Genomic DNA, 19101 nt, shown 5'->3' with positions numbered 1-19101 from the left:
CAGATGCTGGTTCTGAGCTGATACTTTTACTCCTGTAATTAAGAGATTAAAACATTTCCAGGATTGTAAATAGCTACCATTATTGAATAATATTTTGTGTAATACCTTGTACAGAGCTCTTTACATGCATTATCCTACTTAATCTTCCCCAAAAACCTATGGGGGCAAGTTCTGTACCGTACAGATGAATAAATGTGAGACCGGGAAGGTGAAGGTAATCTGCAAAATCACGGAGCAGACATATGGCAAAGGCAGGATTTGAACTCGGGACTTAAACTGAGGTCTGTTTAATTTCACAGCCTTTGGTTCTGAGCTAGGATACACTGCTGTAACATAAAGAGAAACTGACAGAACGTTGATCAAAGTGTCTGCTGGTTGGCACACAGTAAGTGGTTGTCCTTGTTATCATTCATTCTACATCGGCTAACCAAAGCCCTTTCACCAGTTCTTTTACTTCCCTCAGGTGATGAGGCTCTTAAAACTGCTCAATTCCCACCACTGTCCGTCTCCTTCTCTAGGTTAAAGCCTCTAGAATGAATTTGCTTGCAGGGGTGAATGACTAACATCGTAACCCTTCTTCTAGATGGAATCATGAAATGTTAGGCCTATGGAGGACACTAGGGATTATGAGTTCAACCCTTTGTTTGCAGAAGAAACAAGTCCAAAGCGATAAGCTGAATTACTCAATGGCACATTGTGAGTCTGTAGGCAGCATGGTAACTCTGGTGAGAAGGTTAAGAGAAAGACAAACCATCACTAAAGCAGGTGTTCAAATTCCCTCTAACGCAACTAGGCTAACGATATCATGCAGGGCAGCTCCAAATGTAAACTTTTTTGCAGAGCTGGAATTATAGAAAAAGTCCCTTGACGACTGTGTAATTACCTATCGGATAGTTATGGGCAATCCTTGCAAAATCCTGTTGTTCCTAGTACCATCCTATAGGAAATTAAGGAATTTGTTTATCAGACTTTCGGATTAAGAGCTGGCATGGGGTTTGCAGAGCTGGAATTATAGAAAAAGTCCCTTGACGACTGTGTAATTACCTATCGGATAGTTATGGGCAATCCTTGCAAAATCCTGTTGTTCCTAGTACCATCCTATAGGAAATTAAGGAATTTGTTTATCAGACTTTCGGATTAAGAGCTGGCATGGGAAGTTCCCACTCCCTTAGGGGTGCCAAGCTTCCAGCTACTTAAGTAGAAATTAGAGATTTGGTGCCTATTGATAGAGAAAGGCTTATGTTAGGCTCAATCTTAGAATGTAGTTAGGACCGAGAATGAGGACTCAAAAGTGGTAGGGAAGTGTTTCCTCTCTTCCTCGTCCTGTCTTCCTCCTTTGGGTCAGTAATTCAGACCTGCAGCCACTAGGTGGTGTCAAACAAGGAAGACTCCCTGTCAGCGAGGGTCTGGCGCAAGAGCTGGACCCCAGCGGGCTGAGGAAGGCTTTGCGCTCCGGGCAACACTCAGTATATGTATTACCCTTCAGAATAAATGAAAGTTTAAAAATACATTTCATTCGTGTTGAATGAAGAACTCCCAGGGTGCTGTTTTAGATAAGGTAGTTGAGAAAGCCCTCTGTGAGGGGGTGACGCTTGAGCAGAGACCCAGATGGAAAGAGAGAGCAGCCATGTGAACAACTGAGAGGGAAGCATGCTGGGCAGGTCTTCCGTGTGTCTGAGAAAGAATAATGGCTTCTGTGACCTGAGCCTGGTAAGATCTGGAAAGTTATGGAACTGGAAGGAAGTTTGCAAGTCATAGAGGTAAGGAAGGCAAGGAGGCCAGAAGTGGACAAGGTGTGCATTCAGGTTGCCTGAAATATAGAGTGACTAGCAGGACGTGTGAGTGGAAGAAGAAAGGACTTGAGGTCAAAAGTTTGATGACAGTACTGCAATGTTGGCTCAGTTTCAAAAGTGTAGACATCCGTACACCTGTCTATTGGGTAGTCAGACACTTGGATCTTGACATGGGGCAGCTAACTTACCTCTCCAGGGCTTGTTCCTCCCTTGTCAAAGGAAGAGCCAGATTTCCCATCTCTTCCTTTTCTCGTGCACCGGTCTTACATATTAGATGCCAAATATACGAGTAAATACTGATAGCCACAGTTTAATACCTGCAAAACACAGGTATTAAAATGACAGTCATTTTGAAAGGCTGAAGTAAAATTACATGTAATTTGGAGGGAATATCATAGACTGAAATTACAGTCTTTCCAATGGGTTTTCTTCTCCCCAGTTTGTTTGTTTTGTTTTTCCTGGCTGAGGCTGAGTAGTTTCCCGGAACAGACTGTAGGTGGAGCGGTTTTGCTTTCCCCCACGCTACAGCAGCAAAAGCAAGAGCATCCACACTTCATGTCTAGACAGAGGACGTGCACGGAATCATAAAATCTGCCGAACGGAGGGCTCTGGAAAGGTCATCTGCTCCCTCCTTGTCTTTAGAAAATCTCACCCCTCAACCAGCCTCCCTGCAATGTTCCTTTTGACTGAGTTTAAATCTCCACCGTTCTATTCCTGGCCATTTATTTTAGGCTCAACAATGAGATACACAAACCAACACCCCCCAAATAAAATCCAGCATATGCACATGCCCACATCTCTTCCCCGTGGGGCAGCATGGCGCCCTCGGTGCTGTGGGGTATCAGAGCCATTCTCCACATTCTGATGGGTTAGGAAACGTCAACTGCAGCTTCTCACAAAGCATCGTGTTGGTCTCAGGTTATTTTCCACTGTTTGGGGTCCTGATGTAGAGAGAGAAAACATCAGGCAAATATATTTACAAAATGGCAGGTCTAAAAAAGCAGTAGGGCAAGATTTAGACAGATGAACATCCACCACCGGCCCCAGGAAGACACTTACTCCAATTACATGTGTCTCACCCAGAAGGAGGTAGAAAAGATTTTTTTTTTCAATTATATGAAACTAGTATGCTCCTGAATTTTTTTTTTTTCTATGAAGCTCTAGTGTCTGCCTAGTTAATCCTGTTTTTCCATTAGAAATCACAGTGCTTCCCTCTCCTTGGAAAAACGAAGGTCTAAGAGTTAATAAAGCCAGGGGAATAGACATTTTTAAATGTTTAAGGGACAGTGTTTTCATGATCGGCCATTAATCATACCGCTCAAAGCAGGTTGCAGAGTATATGTGCCAATTAGCCAGCAAGTTGAAAGGGAATAAAAGCCATGAGTTATTTAAATCGGATGTTAGACACCTTTTCAATGAAACTCCCTCCAGTTTTCTACAACAGGAGAGGAACACAGCTGTCATTTCGTGTTGCAGCCTTTTCCTCCACAATTTTATTAAAGAGCCTAGCTGTTCTCGGATGAACAGGTTGGGCTGGAACTAGCAGTTGATTAGCAAATGGGAGAATGCGCAAGGACTGCCTTATGGAAGGAATGTGAAAATTCTCAGATATGAACGTTCGCATAATGTTATTACCATCGTTTAGGTAAATTTGTTCATTCAATTACTAGTTGTGAGACTCTGCTGCACATTGGGCATTGGGCTGGGAGGTGGGATAGAGCGGTGAGCAATTAAACAGGAATATCAATAAAGTATAGTGAATATTTTCCTAGGAAATATACAGAAATGTGATGGGGTCACAAGGCAGCAGGACCTAACTTAGCTTGGTGGGGAGGAAAGGTCTTCCAAAAGGATGCAACATTCATCACAGATCTGCAGGTGACAGGTGGACGGGCCAGAAGAAGGTTCCAGATGGAAAGAACTGGAGGAAAGAAGTTGGGAGTTGAAGGAGCGTGGGCCATTAAAGACGAGGATGGAGGTCTAGCATGGTGGGAATACGGAATTCTGGGAGGAGCATGGGAAGAGACTGAGGCTGGAGTGTGCAAGGTAAGGAGGTTCAGTTTTATCCTAAGAGTGATGGGAAGACACTAAATAGTGTGTTCAATGGAGTAACAGGCTGAGGTCAGCGCGTGAGAAATACGCTGGCTGCTGTGTGAATGGAGGGGTGGCAGGGGTCTAGATCTGGAAGTTAGCAGCATACAGATGTTAGTAAGGGCACTGAGAGAGGGGGCTCAGGCAATATGTGTTGAGTGAAAAAAGAACCAAAGACAATAGCCTCCATCATATTGGAAGGTCCAGTAGAAGAAGGGGAACCAACTAAGAAACATGGAAAGAGCCCTTTGCAGGAGCCAAGATAAGAGACTGCGTCAACATGGAAAGAACTGTCAGTAGTAACAAATGTGGCCGACTAGCCAAGCAAACTCAGGGCTGAGGCGCCTCTAATGCATTTAACGCAAGGAGGTCTCAGGTGAGCTTGGTGGCATAGAAGGAGCAGAGCTAGCCCGCCGGGGGCGGGGTGGGGGGGCATGCGGTGACTGGTGGGTGAGGACATGGAGACAGATGGCTTTTCACAAAGTCCAGCAGCAAATGTGAGGCAAGGATGGAGCCAGGGGGTGGATGGTTGGGCACTGGGTCAAGGTGGGGGGTGTTTTATAAACACGAGAAACTTGGAGGATATTTAAGTACTGAAGGAAGTGACAGGTTGCGCGGGGGGAGTTGAAGCAAGTCTGGGCGGAGGTCGCTCGAGGCTGGCGAGGCCGAGATTCAGAGTAGAAGGAGAGCAGTCGGCGGTGGACAGGAGGAGGAATACGTGTCTGTGGACACAGGAGGGAAGGAGCAGAGAATGGGTGTGGGTGCTGCGACGTCTGTGGGTTCACTAGCAAGCATTTGAGAGTGTTCCTGTCTGGCCACTCTCTTTTTCTCTGTGAGGGAGAAAAGGGAATAAGGGGTACCTTTTTCAACATACTCCTTATGAAGAGAAAGTTTCCAAAAAGCATTCATGGAATTTGATACAGAGGGAAAATTCTTAAAATGTCTTTTTAAAAACAAATTTAGATAAATGTAATTCATGGTCAAGAGAGACTATGAAGGTAAGAGACTCGTGAAAATTGGTGGTGGATGGTGGGCTTACTAAAGATACTAGCTCAGACCAAAATTGTGTATCTTACTCTAACAAATATTTTATGATCAAATCTGATGGTTAGATGAATTAAAACAATTCACCTTACACATCCAGATTTAATGTTTCTCCCCCCTCTGAGCAGTTGAATGAACACGTAATCACGAATGGCAGCCGAATTCTATTAAACTTTACAGAACAGGATGATAATTAGCACAGTAACCTGAACTTGATCAGACACTTGTATGAAACGCTGGCAATAAGCAAGTGCTTTCTTTGATATCCTCCTTAAGTGCGTACTAAATATCACAGCACGGACCAAGAAGAATATACACAAACAGAGCCCAAGAGTTTGAAGAAACTCAACAGAATAAATGAATCCTGCTTTTATTCATCTGGAGCTCATTCTGGGGGAGGGAGGGTGGGAGGGAGGGCACAGGGAGGCGGCACAAATTTGGTGTTTCCTTGTCTTAACATCAGGCAGAATCCAATGTTCCAAGCCAGGAAGAGTTAATCCTCCCAGCTGAAGCAGAGATCTTTTTTTTTTTTTTTTTTTTTGGTGGTATCATTTTCGAGAAGAGGAAGCACTTTCCTTTTAGAAGGACCTATGAAATCTTCCTCCTAGGAGGACTCTTTAGCAGCAAGAACCCAATTCCCCTTGCTAGAACTCAATCTACCATTTTCTCTCTTTCCAACCCAGCTACATAGACAGGAACATTCCCCAAGTAATCGTCATGATACTCCTTCAGATCTTAGCTCTTTGGGAACCTTCTCTGCAAAAATCCCTTGTATTCATTGTCCCGTGTAGCAAGCTCGGGAACCCACAGTTATACAAGGGTACAGAAGCTCCTTCACCTCATTCTAAATATACACTCTAATGACTTCAGCGTTGATGGCTCCGTCTTGGAAGCCATACTCACATGGGTCCTACTCCAGCGAAAGTGCCAGCAACCACTGATGTCAGGCCAGTGTCCCTTCATCATAGTGGAGCTAGTTATTCACAACAGCAAAGAGGGAAGATTTACTCATCTCCTGAAGGTCACTGCCCTGGTTCTTTGAGAAGCTCACAGCCAATGTGGGCTATACTTGGGACACGTGATATCCTGTCCATCCTTTTCATCCTTTCTGGCTCTATTTCAGGCCACAAGCCACAAGCCATCCAGCTAATGGTGTTGGAGGGGCCAGGAGTCACCGCCCTGGAAACCACAGTCCTGGGCTCCCTTCCTTCATCCCTTTCTCCTCTTCTTAAAATCTGTGAATTATATTCACCTTCTCAAAGGCTTTCCAATCATCCTACCTACTCCTGTTATCTCATTCTTGTGTCCTTCTGCATTTAATTATTCAGAAATGTCACCCTTGCCTTCGCTGGGTGCATTTTCAGGATGTTCTGTATGTGTTGTGATGACATATTCCAAGGAAAGGTCACAACCTAGACAGCTCTCTCTCTCTTTAACTTGCTTCCTAGGATGCTCCCTGCTAGCTCTGTGTAGTGCAGGCTGAGACGGTGCTGTTCACAGCTCGACTGTTTATTTGTTATGGGACTAAGTATATGAGTTTTGGCATTGGACAGATCTGGCTTTGGATCTTGCCCCATGCCACTTTCTAAGTCTGGAGACTGGGGAAAGTTATTTAATTTCTATTGGCCTCATTTTCATCATTAGTAAAATGAGAATCACTACACCAAGGACTCTGTAGCATTATCCCAGTACCTGGCACACAGTGGATTCTTAATCCAGCTGTGATTAAGAGTCTGAGATTGATCTTTACCTTTCACAGTTTTATAAGGAAAGGAAAGGGACCATGATTTTTTGTCCCCGTGCTGTATAAGACATTGGCTTTGTAGATATGAAGGGCCCGAGGTCAGGGCATTTTCATTTCTCTCTCTCTCTCTCTCTTTTTTTTCTTAGGTTTTATTTATTTATTTGAGAGTGAAAGAGGAGAGAGAAAGAGCATGAATGGGGGAGGGGGGGCGGGAGGGGCAGAGGGAGAGGGAGAAGCAGACCCCCCCCCCCATTAACCAGGGAGTCTGATACAGGGCTCGATCCCAGGACCCCGGGATTATGACCTGAGCCGAAGGCAGATGCTTAACCAACTGAGCCACCCAGGAGCCCCTCATTTCTCTTTTAAATAGTAAGAGAGCTCTGTCCTCAACTACTCAAATGGAGATGAGCCTTATATCAAACTCTATTTAGTTCCGTAATACCCTCTTTATTGAATTATAGTTGACATGCAATATTATATTAGTTTCAGGTGTACAACACAGTGATTTGATATTTTTATACATTACATAATGACCAACATGTTACCATCTGTCACCAAAGGTATTACATATCAGAGACTATATTCCTTATGCTCTACATTACATCCCTGTGACTTATTCATTTTATAACCGGAATTGTTTTTACCTCTTAATCCCCTTCACCCATTTTAGCCATCCCTCCACACACACCCGCCCCCCGACAATGACCAGTTTGTTCTCTGTTTCTATGAGTGCATTTCCATTTTGTTTTTCAGATTCTCCATATAAATAAAATCGCACAGTATTTGTCTTTCTCTGCTCTGATGTATTTCACTTAGCATAGTACCCTATAGGTCCACCCATGTTGGCACAAATGGCAAGATTTCTTTTTTTAATGGCTAAGTAATATTCCAGTGTGTGTGTGTGTGTGTGTGTGTGTGTGTGCGCGCGTGTGTGCACGCATATACCGAGGCTTCTTTATCCATTCATCTATCAATGGACAGTTAGGTGGCTTCCATATCTCAGCTATTATAAATAATACTGCCATGAACATAGTGGCGCATTTATCTTTTCACATTAGTGTTTTCATTTGCTTTGGGTAAATACCCAGAAGTGGAATTGCTAGATCGTATGGTACTTCTATTTTTAACTTTCTGAGGGACCCCCATACTGTTTCCCGGTGGCTGCATCAATCTCACATTCCTACCAACAGCAACAGTGCACAAGGGTTCCCTTCTTTTTGACATCCTAACACTTGTTATTTGTTGTCTTTTTTGATACTAGCCGTTCTGACAGATGTAGGTGGTATCTCGTGGTGGTTTTGATTTGCATTTCCCTGATGAAGAGGGATGTTGAGCATCTTTTCATGTGTCTGCTGGCCATCTGGACGTCTTTGGAAAAATATCTATTCAGATCCCCTACCCACTTTTTAACTAGGGTGTTTGGGATTTTTTGTTGTTAAGTTGTACAAGTTCTTTATAGTTTGGATATCAACCCCTTATTGGATATATTGCTTGCAAATATCTTCTCCCTTTCAGTAGGTTGCCTTTCTGTTTTTGTTGATGGTTTCCTTTGCTGTGTAAAATCTTTTTAGTTTGATGCAGTCCTGTTTATTTTTGCTTCTGTTGCCTTGCCTGAAGAGACATAACTAAATATATATACTTTTTTTTTTTCTTTGCTAAGGCTGATGTCACTGAGTAATACATTTTGACAATCTTATTCTGGGTCTTGAATAACCCAAGGTCAAATGCCACCCATCTTCAGCTAAATAAAGTTGTATGAATTTCCTACGTAGATCTAAGAACAGAGCTAAGAAAGGACTTGTGTTGTAGTATATTTTCTATAAGTGTGTGATAAATTAAAAGGAAATACTGAGCTTTATGTCTCTCATTCAACCAATATTTCTTGGGTTCCCCTAGATGACAGCCCGTCCACCTGTCCTCATGGATCTTAGGGTCTAGTAGACTTTCCTGTTGACAAGGAAACAAACAGGAGATAAGCTGATGCCTGCTTTGGAACACCAGCACACTGCAAGCTGGAGTCGTAGACGACGTAGTCAGCAAATGTCTCTTAGGGGATGATAATTTAATCCTGAACTTAAGGGATAGGAAGCCAACAACCAAGAGAACGGGAGAGGGAAAAACTGTCCCATAAAGAGGCACCTGCAGGAGGGAGGGGCTGGGTTCGGAGGTCCTGGGTGTGGCGGTAGGAGCTGAATGAAAGAGGGCTGCTGTGTCTGGAGCTGGGGGAGTGAGTGGGAGGGGCACTTTCTAATAAACGTGATCCCCGTTCCCCTGCTGTCTCCCTGAGTATTTCAGGAACCCATTCAGCAATGCTCTCAGAAAGCAGCTAGCCTTCATATTTCACAGTCGAAAAAGTTGAAACATTATTAAAGCAAACTGGGAGTTTCAATAGAGCGTAACAATTCATGGAAGGACATTTCAGGCTCAGTAACCTGAATTGCTAACTGGAATTGCATTATTATTTTTAAATGGCCCATCTCCACCTTTTAGTGTAGAAAACAATTACACCTAAGATCTCTCTGTGTCAGGAATCATCTGGGTATTCAGAAGCCACAGGCACCTTTAATATGAAGCAGTCTTTCTCTTTCATGATGAATTGAAATACAGAGTCTCCAAAATTTTCTCTTGCTCAGTCTTCTTTAATGATTTTAAAAATAATCATTATAATTTTTTTTTATAATTAAAAAAAGAAACTGTCTGCAGCCAAATGAAAATGTTTGTGGAATGCTTTGACAGCCCTATTAACGCCATTGGTAGGCACAAATCAAGCTTCTCTACTTGTTAGGTCAGGGTGACCTGCTATGGCTTTTTTGCGGATTGAAATCACACATCCCTCCCTTCCTGTCACTTATACTTCTGGAGAGACGTGTACTCACAACCCATAGAAACTGAGGGACACTCCCCCCAGAGTCCTACGGCTGCCCTTGTCTCCCCTCTCCGACCCAGGACACCACTGCCCTGCCGATCCTTACTGTTTCAGACTGGAGAAATGAACGTCAGTGTCCAGCGCTTCCGCAGGAAGGACCGGCTCCTACACTCAGGGTAGTGGGTCAGCTCCTCCTGCAGACTGCTCCTTCCACCCCAGCTCTCTGAGCCCGCCATCCCTTCTCTTTATCAGAATAGACATCAACCCCTCACACTGACTTAGAAGCATCTCACTGGCTTTAATAGCAAATAATAGATCCTTTGAGGGGGAAAGAACTCAACCACGTTTCTTCATGGGTCTTAATTTTTTTTTTTTAAGATTTTATCTATTTATTTGACAGAGAGAGAAAGAGAGCACAAGCAGGGGGAGCAGCAGAGGGAGAGCGGGAGGCAGGCTCCCCGCTGAACAGGGAGGCTGAAGCAGGGCTCAGTCTCAGGACCCCGAGATCATGACCTCAACTTAACCAGCGGAGCCACCCAGGGGCCCCTTTTCATGGGTCTCTCTCTTTTTTTTTTTTTTTTATGATTTTATTTATTTATTTATTTGACAGAGAGAGAGAGATAGCCAGTGAGAGAGGGAACACAAGCAGGAGGAATGAGAGAGGAAGAAGCAGGCTCCCAGCAGAGCAGGGAGCCCGATGCAGGGCTCAATCCCGGGACCCTGGGATCATGCCCTGGGCTGAAGGCAGACACTTAACGACTGAGCCACCCAGGCGCCCCTTCGTGGGTCTTTAAAACATGATCACAGTAATGGTAATGACAGTACCAGCATTTACTATTAAATGAATTAATATCTATAAAGTTCTTTTGTTTTTTTAAAGATTTTATTTATTTATTTAGAGAGAGAGAGAGAGAGCATGCACATGAGCAGTGGGAGGGGCAGGAATAGAGGGAGAGAGAGAATCTCAAGCAGACTCTGCACTGGGCACGGAGCCTGATGCAGAGATCGATCTCACAACCCTAAGACCTTGACCTGAGCCAAAATCCCTATAAAGTCCTTCTTAACACCGGACCTATATTAAATGTTAGCTATATTGTTATGATCATCATTACCGTGCATTAAGCACATACTAAGTCATTACCGTGCATTAAGCACATACTAAGTTTCAGGGCACCATGCTGAACCCTTTCCATACATAATCTCATTTCATCATTGCAAGAACTCCATAGGGTAGCAGATAATTTACACCCATTTTACAGATGAGGAAATGAAGAGTGTAAGAAGAGGAGTGCCCCAAGTCCCACAGCAGATACATTTTGAAGCTGGGATTGAAATACAGTCTCTATAGCCTGCGTTGTCTGTCCTCTAAATCAACTGTATTTATGTTCAAATGGGAATGATTTAGGGATAGTCCTTTGCGAATGTTTGGGGGATCACCAAGCTGGGGGTTCTCTTGGACTCGAAAATTCTATAATGAAGACTTGGCTGGTTTCTTAAACATGAAATGCATTTGGGCGGGTGAGGGGAGAGGAAGAGAAGGAAGAAGAGAAGAAGCCTCCGTGGAGCACATAGACTTATTATTTACACACACACATACGTGGGTAAGTATCTCTGTTTTGGACGTTCACTTGTACAAGGTCACCTAGCTCGTTAGGGGTCGATTCAAAATTCAAACCCAAGGTGGTCTGGCCTCTGAGCCCAGCCTCCTGCCTGGGGCTCCAGATTGTCCATTTGTCACCCAGTCCCTTCACTACGCTGCAAGTGCTTCTATAATAATTCTATATTTTCCAGTAAGATACTAAAATGTCTTATCAAAGGAGGTCAGGGAAGGAGCTTCCTTAGAGAATAGTCAGAGAAAAGGCTAGACAGTTGCATTTGGGGGCTGGTTTTTCGATACAGAACTGCCCACAGGTGTGAAGATGGATGAGCTGACCTCTTAGGTCCCTTCCATCCCAGAGCTCCAGGATTTATTTGCCAATGAAAATGTCAGCCTTTCTCTTCCACAAAATGATGTATGAGGGTCTGAGTACATTCTCCACTCCCACCCCCACCTCCTTTTATCTGATTAAAAAGCAAGGATTAAATCAGCAGAAGCTGGTGGGAAGGCAGGATTTCTCCAGGAGTGATGAGGTTTTCCCGAGATAAGGCAACAGGACACGTAGAGGGAGTCCAAGGAAACAGTGGTGGGGCAGGGACAAGCCGAGGCGTGGATGGGACACAGGACAGATGCAGCTGAGCTATGAGGACTGTCACGTTAATCAACAGGCACAGAGTGTAAACCAGCTCTCTACTTCTGGCAAGAATGTACTCTAATTAAACAAGCCAAATCAATGGGTATGAAAGCTTTGGAGAACCATCATTTTTAACCAGGAGATAAGAGGTCAGACATGAATCAGAAATCATTCATTCAGGGGCGCCTGGGTGGCTCAGTCGTTAAGCGTCTGCCTTCGGCTCAGGGTGTGATCCCGGAGTCCTGGGATCGAGCCCCACATCAGGCTCCTGTGCTGGGAGCCTGCTTCTTCCTCTCCCACTCCCCCTGCTTGTGTTCCCTCTCTCGCTGGCTGTCTCCTTCTCTGTCAAATAAATAAATAAAATCTTTTTTAAAAATGTTCAAAAAAAAAAAAAAGAAATCATTCATTCAGCTCAATGTTCATGGGGTGCCCACTCTGTGCCAGATACCGTTGCCCATGAGGGATACAGAAATGAACCAGAAGGTTCTAAGTCATGCCCCACTGGGGGAGGCAGAAAATAAACAAGTAAGTACAATGTGTAGCATTCTAGTCAGCGTTGAGTGCTTAGTAGAAAAATAAAAGCAGGGGATGGATACCCCCTGTCAGGGGTTAGGAGTCAGAAGTTATAACGTCTGATGGAGGGCCAGGGGTGATGCCAAGGACACGCCGAGTCCAAAGAGCTGAGGAAGCAAAGAAGAGAGTGATAATGAAATCGGGAGGAGGAAAATTCCAGGCAAGGCAAGGCCAAGGCAAGGTCCTGAGGGGGGAGTGGCCCTGGTGCCTTAAAAAATAATGAGGACACCAGTGTAGGTGAACAGAAGGCGGAGTCGATGAGTTTGCAAGGCCCAGCTCGCCTGGAGCACGGAAAGGATTTGAAAGCATTTTGGCTTTTACCGGCATGAGAAAACGCCATCTCTCGTGAGCTGGGGAGCGACTTCCTCTGACCTGCCCCGTACCAGCACCGCTCTGCTGCTATGTGGGGAACAGGTTGTCCCCTGGGAAAGGGAAAGCAGGAGACCAGCGAAGAGGCTGCTGCAATCCTCCAGGCCAGAGAGGACGTGGGTTTGGCCCAGCAGCAGCAGCAGAGGTGGGGAAAAGGAGCCAGGCTCTGGATGGACAGAAATACTAGAACTCCACATGTGAAAAAGAAGACAAGTCTGGGGGAAGGAAGGAAAGGCTTTGCTCATTATTTGCCCCTCAATACTTCTGCCACATCTTGTCTTCTCAGCAGAAGAACAGTTAAGACGGACTGTGTGATGAACTAACTTTTATGCTCTTAGTTGGCTTCCAGGGGGAGTCATGCTACAGGGTCACAGTTTCCGTATCTGCAGGTGACTGACCCATAGTTGCACCAAGTACTGTGCTAGGCACTTTATATGGAGATGGAAAGAGAACACAGTCCCTGGTGTCAAGGAGCTCTCAGTCTAGTGAGAGAGACAGGTGTATAGGCCACAATTTCAATGTGATGGAATAAGAGTCCAGGGTACTATTAGGAGCACAAAATAGCGTCTTTGGCTTAGTCTCTGGAAAGGGTGATGGGGGAGCTGTGAAAGATGTAGGAATTGGCCAGGAGACATCCGCGGGGAGAATCTCGTAGGCAGAAGACCAGCAGCTACAGAAGCGGGGAGGTGTGAACGAGGACCAGTGTGGGCTGGGCGGGCCAATTAGCCAGATAAAGCCAACACTCACCTTGATGTAAACATCGCATCAGTGAGCCATTCGGCTGCCCTGTACTTAGGGTCACGAGGAGAGAAGAAAAGACTCGTCCCTACTCTTAGAAAAAGCAACCCACAGTATACATTTTTATTCCTGACTTGAATCACCGACGTCTTTAAATATCAAACTGTATGTGTATGAAGCCTGGAGACCAAAAACCTGCCTTTGCTACTTGCCTGACCTTGAGTAAGAGACTATTTCTGGGAGGCTCGCTTTGTCTCGGCAGAACAGGGACACAATAACATATGCCTCGCAGCACCGCTTTGAAAACCAAGTGAAATATGTCTGCAAAAACATTTCCCCAAACGTAAAGAGCTGTTCAAATATTAGTTATTGTTGCAGAGTCGGGTAACTGAACAAAACCGCCACCTGCTGACGCCCTCTTGTGTTTCCATTGCTTCCATGCCCTTCCTGCCACCACTAGTAATTCGGACATCACTCAGCGAGCTCACTCTTGCCATTTGCACCCAGTCTGTGGCAAACTCCTGTCTTCTGTCCTCTCTAACCAGGCCAATTCCAGTGTAGATAAGCGTTCCCTTGGTTAGAGTCTCCTCTCCCATTCTGCCCGGTGTTCATGACCAACCTCTGGTCTTTTCTCAAGTCCCAACACCATGTCAGCACACAGGCTTGCCTCCTGTTTCACCAAAAAAACTGAGGCCATGGGCATGAACTTCTGCTTCTGTCCTCTCCTCCAGCCTTCACCAAAATCTGCTTCAACAACGAAACAATGCTTACCTCATTTGGACACGCCCTTCCCTCACCTTCAGGGTCTTAGGGAAGAAGGCATCTCTTCTCCTGTTCAGGAAAACCACCACCATCAAATCCTTCCTCCCACCCCCACCCCCCCCACCCCCCCACCCCCCGCAAGCCCGCACACAGCCTCCTCCCTACCCCCATGTCAGCCTTTCATTCATTACCCCTTTCCTCTTTGGGGCCTTGCTCCATCCATAATCCCCCTTCTTCTATAAATTTACTTTCTTGCCCTCGGCCCTACATCAAGATTCAAGGACTTTAAGAGGAGAAAGTCTCTCTGGATGTCCCCTTGGCTTCCCAGACAAGCATCTTGAAAATAGCCCCTCTCCATGGGGTCTTCACTTCCCACTTCTCAACGCACTGCCCCCAGCTTCTGACCATACCACTCAACTCAAACTGCTTTCAAGGGCATTACCTCCAAATGGTCACTGAATACCCCTCAGTCTTAGTCTAACTGGGCTTTTCTGCTGGTTTGACTTCAGTGCTTCCTGAAATTCTCTACTTCTTTGACATCTCTCATAATTCTCCTCCTGCATGTCTGATCATTCCTTTCTGTCCTATTTCCTGGGGCCTTCCTCCTCTGCCAACTTCTTAAAATGTTTGCGTTCCCCAAAGGGTTTCCTTCTGGCCCACTGTTTTATTTTCCTACTCTACTTCACACAGTCATGATTTCAAGGCTCCCCTCCCTGGAAGGGAGGATGATGGCTTCCAAACTGAAATCTTCCAGACTGACGAATATCACCACTGGACTTGAGATCCCTTCCCAACTGTAGGCTGCTGGACATCTCACCTGGAGATCCCAAACATAAAAATCAGCATGGCCCAAACTACATGCATCATCGCCTCACTTTCCCCAAACCAGATTGTTTTCCTGTTTTCTCTCTTGGTAACAAGCATTATGATCCACTCAGCTACTGAAGTCAGAAAACGGGGACTCACCCCAGACTATTGTAATTCATTCCACCACAAGTGGCCAATCATTAAGTCTCACTGATGTGGTCTCCCAGCCAGCTACCGGATCATTCTCTATGCTTTGTCCCCTGACGTAACTCAGGTCTCACCTTCTCTGATACACACAGCTGTAGTAACTTACAGATTGGTCTCTCCACCTTTGACTTTATCTCTGTCATTCTGCCAACATCCATGTTCTACCCTGTTGCCAGAGAGGCTAATCTACAGAATGCAGTTCTGAGTGGGTTACCCCACACCTTAAAACCAAAGTCAGAGGGATCCCTCCCATGGCCTTTAAGACAAAGGTAGTCCATGAGTTGGCCCTTCCAAATCTGTTGAAACTCATCTTCTTCTGCCCTTCCCACTTTATACCTTACATTCCCATTACATGTGTTCTAGAAGGCCCACTACATAGCACTTCTCTTCCCTGCTGGAGTTCTGAATCAGTTAAGTAAATACAACAAGGATACCACATGTGAAAAACCAACATACCCCCTTTATTACAGATAAAGTCTATCCTAGAGGAAGTGGCTTTTATTTGTACACAAGGGGGCTTTCTCTTTGTGGACCCCATAAGGAGACAAACATGAGCTCCCCATAAAGAGCTCACTACCATTTGGAAGACACGAAAGCTGAATCAGGCACATTCAAATCACTCTTGTCAGATTTACTCATCAGAAGCCACTATGATTAGTAAAGGGAGAGAGAGGGTAGGAATTAATAGGGGAGCTTCCTCTGCAAGGACATAAGCCACGGGAAAGGAAAAGGAGGGTCCCTCCAAGTCCCGGATCTCATGCTGCTTGGACTCCTTAGCGTATCCTCCCTACATTTCCCACCTTTTGTCTACCTTCTATTCTTCCTCTAAGACTCAAGTCAGATAAGACCTCGTTCAGAAGCCCTCCATGAATTCCTAGGATGGGCCGCTTGTCTGTGCTCCCATGTCTCTCCCAGGCCATTCACCTTAGTGCAGTTAAGGTCTATTAACTAGACATTTTCCCTTAGGAAACATCATGCCCTTCAACCTTGTGTTCCCAGCACCCAGCACATTGACTGATACATAGTAGGTACTTAACAAATGCATGATGGACTGGCTGAGGTCATCTAGACAAGCCTCTTCATTTGATAAATGACCTCTAAAAGCTGTGTTTTGTATACTGAGGGTATTAGTAGCAAAAAAAAAAAAAGAGTAAGACTTGAAGTCGGATTTAGTTTCTGATTCTAGATCTACCACTTATTAGCTCTGTGTCTTTACTCAACAACTTGTCTTTTTCTAATCTGCAAAATAAGGATACTACTACCTTTTGGTATGTTTGGTATGATAATTATTTTTTTCTTTTTTCTAATTTAAATTCAATTAGCCAAGATATATACATCATTAGTTTTTGGTGTAGTGTTCAATGATTCATTAGTTGCGTATAACACCCAGTGCTCATTACATCACGTGCCCTCCTTAATGCCCATCACCCGATTATCCCATCCTCCCACCTGCCTCCCCTCCAGCAACTCTAGTTTGTTTCCCAGAGTCAATAGTCTCTCGTGGTTTGTCTCCCTCCCTGATTTCTTCCCATTCAGTTTTCCCACTCTTCCCCTAGGATCCTCTGTGCTATTTCTTATATTCCACATGAGTGAACCCATATAATTATCTTTCTCTGATTGGCTTATTTCACTTAGCATAATCCCCTCCAGTTCTATCCATGTCAGTGCCAATGTTAGGTATTCATCCTTTCTGATGGCTGAGTAATATTCCATTGTATATATGAACCACATCTTTATCCATTCGTCTGTTGTGGTATGATAATTAAGGTAAAATAAATTACCTAGCTCATTAGTGCTTGGCATAGCATACACACAAAATAAATGAGAACTATCACTGCTATTCTTATTGGTAAATTATATGTTATTTGGGAAAAAATCATCATTGAATGAATTCAGCAATAAATAAAGGTACAACTCCCACCCTCAAGGAATTTAGAGTCCAGAAAAGGAGCTCAAAATGGGGATACTGCATTTCTAGGATTCTACAGAGGATTTTGTATTTCGGGATATACTCGGCAGGGTTCTTCAGAGAAACAGAACAAATAGGGTATGTATATAAAGAGATTTATTATGAGGAATTGGCTCACAAGCTGAGGAGTCTCACGACGTACCGTCTGCAAGGTACCAATGGAGACATGGAGAAACTTAAATGCATATGACTAAGTGAAAGCAGCCCATCTGAAAAGGCTCCATGCTGTATGATTCCCAGTTTATTACATTCTAGAACAGGCAAAACTATGGAGATAGTAAAAAGATCAGTGGTTGCCAGGGATTAGAGGGGAGGGAGGGATGAATAGGCAGAGCACAGAGGATTGTCAGGACAGCGAGACTATTATGATACTACAGTGGTGGCTACGTGTCATTATATGTTTGTCCAAACCCACAGAACGTGCAACAGCAAGAGTGAACTGTAATGTAAATTATGGACTTTGGATAATAATGATGTGTCAGTGTAAGCTCACGGATTGTAGCCAATGTCCCACTCCGGGGGAGGGTGCTGGTAGCGGGAAAAGTCTATGCATGTGTTGGGGGAGGGGGTATATGGCAACTTTCTGTACTCTCAGCTCAATTTTGCTGCGAATTTAAAATTGCTCCAAAACATAAAGTTATTATTTAAAAAATATATAAAAAAGATAACCCGTTTGCCCTGGAGTTTCACTCTTTCACTTTGCTACAAGCTGAAATGCACATATGCTTCTGGCTCTCTTTTGATCACCCAGTGACATCACCCCATTCGATGGCACGTCCACAACACTCGGGAAACTGGCTTCTCAAAGGAGCTCCTGGGGCAGAGCCCCTGCTCACCTGCCAGCCCGTGGCACTCATGTAGGGGCTGTTCATTAGAAAGAAAGGGGCCAGGCATTCGTCAAAGCAGCTCACCCTTTACCCAACCCATAGAGAAAATGAATGAACCGAAGAATGCATACCATGCTTCAGCCCCAAAGGGCATCTAAGGCTGATTACAATCATTTGTGAGGCGAATCACAATACAAAACCAAGTCAGTCAGTCATTAGATCCCAGGAGCAAGAGCAGGAGGCAAAAGTTCCAGGATCAACTAGTCACAGCACCGAAGTAGCCTGTGATGAGTTTAAGGCACACGTGCCCAGAAATTAAGGCAGAAAGAGAAACACAGGTTCTAAACCACGTCTGATAAAGAATTATATGTTTTCTTCTGTATGATCTCAGAAAGTGCCAGGATTCTGTATTTCCAGGGATATTGTATCTATCGCCATAAGATCCTACAATCACTGGGGGGGGGGGGGGTAGGAGGAGGGAAATTTTCAAGCAGTAAAAAAAAGTATTGGACAGATTGGAAGCCCTTCAGAGATCGAGGCAGTCTTTTCTCCCCTTCCCGCCCTCTCCTCTCTCCCCTGCCCCCCCACCCCCCCCACCCCCGTGCTTTCCCCTTACTACCTGTCTGGAGTTTAAACTGCAAGTCTGCTGTTCTTCCCTGGGGACTGGGCTCTCTGACTGCTGTTCCCTGGAGAGGAGAGATGGTAATGAGGCCAGTGCTTGGGAACTAGGAACTGAAGCCTGCAAAGCTGTGAGGAATTTCTGTTAATCATCGAATTGTAACTTCTCGCTAGAGGAAGTCACTTGATCTTTCCAGGGAACTCTGGGAAAAGCAACACATCTATTTAATGCTGACCTCAGATCCCCTCTTCATTCAGTAAAATCATTCCCTCGCCTTCCCAAAGAGATTGGCAGGCTTGGGGAGAACGAGCCTGGCCGAGGGCTAGGAACTTTGCGAGCTCTTCTGTGCCCTCTGCACCCTGGGTCTTCAAGTAAAAGTAAAAATCAGAGCCCTGGGAAGAAAAAAGAGGGCCCATAAATAAAGTGGCTCCAGCTGATTAAAGGGGCTCTGTGAATAAGGT

General features: G+C 44.8%; 1 long non-coding RNA gene across 8 annotated transcripts in view; it reads right to left on the bottom strand.

Moving 5' to 3' along the window:
- LOC123792674 (uncharacterized) overlaps positions 1-18755 on the bottom strand; it is a 131745-nt gene extending 112990 nt beyond the window's left edge. For all 8 annotated transcript variants that reach the window (XR_015726990.1, XR_015726989.1, XR_015726994.1 and 5 more), the window contains exons 1-2: positions 18641-18755; positions 1982-2110 (exon numbers count right to left, since the gene is read on the bottom strand). This is a non-coding gene — a long non-coding RNA (uncharacterized LOC123792674). The remainder of the gene's footprint in view (positions 1-1981; positions 2111-18640) is intronic.
- Positions 18756-19101: the final 346 nt, after the last annotated feature.

Source organism: Ursus americanus, chromosome 16, assembly GCF_024610735.1.
Source record: "Ursus americanus isolate L20-20 chromosome 16, mUrsAme1.1.p, whole genome shotgun sequence".
Classification (NCBI taxonomy): Eukaryota; Metazoa; Chordata; class Mammalia; order Carnivora; family Ursidae; genus Ursus; species Ursus americanus.
This window is presented reverse-complemented; position numbering and strand designations above follow the sequence as displayed.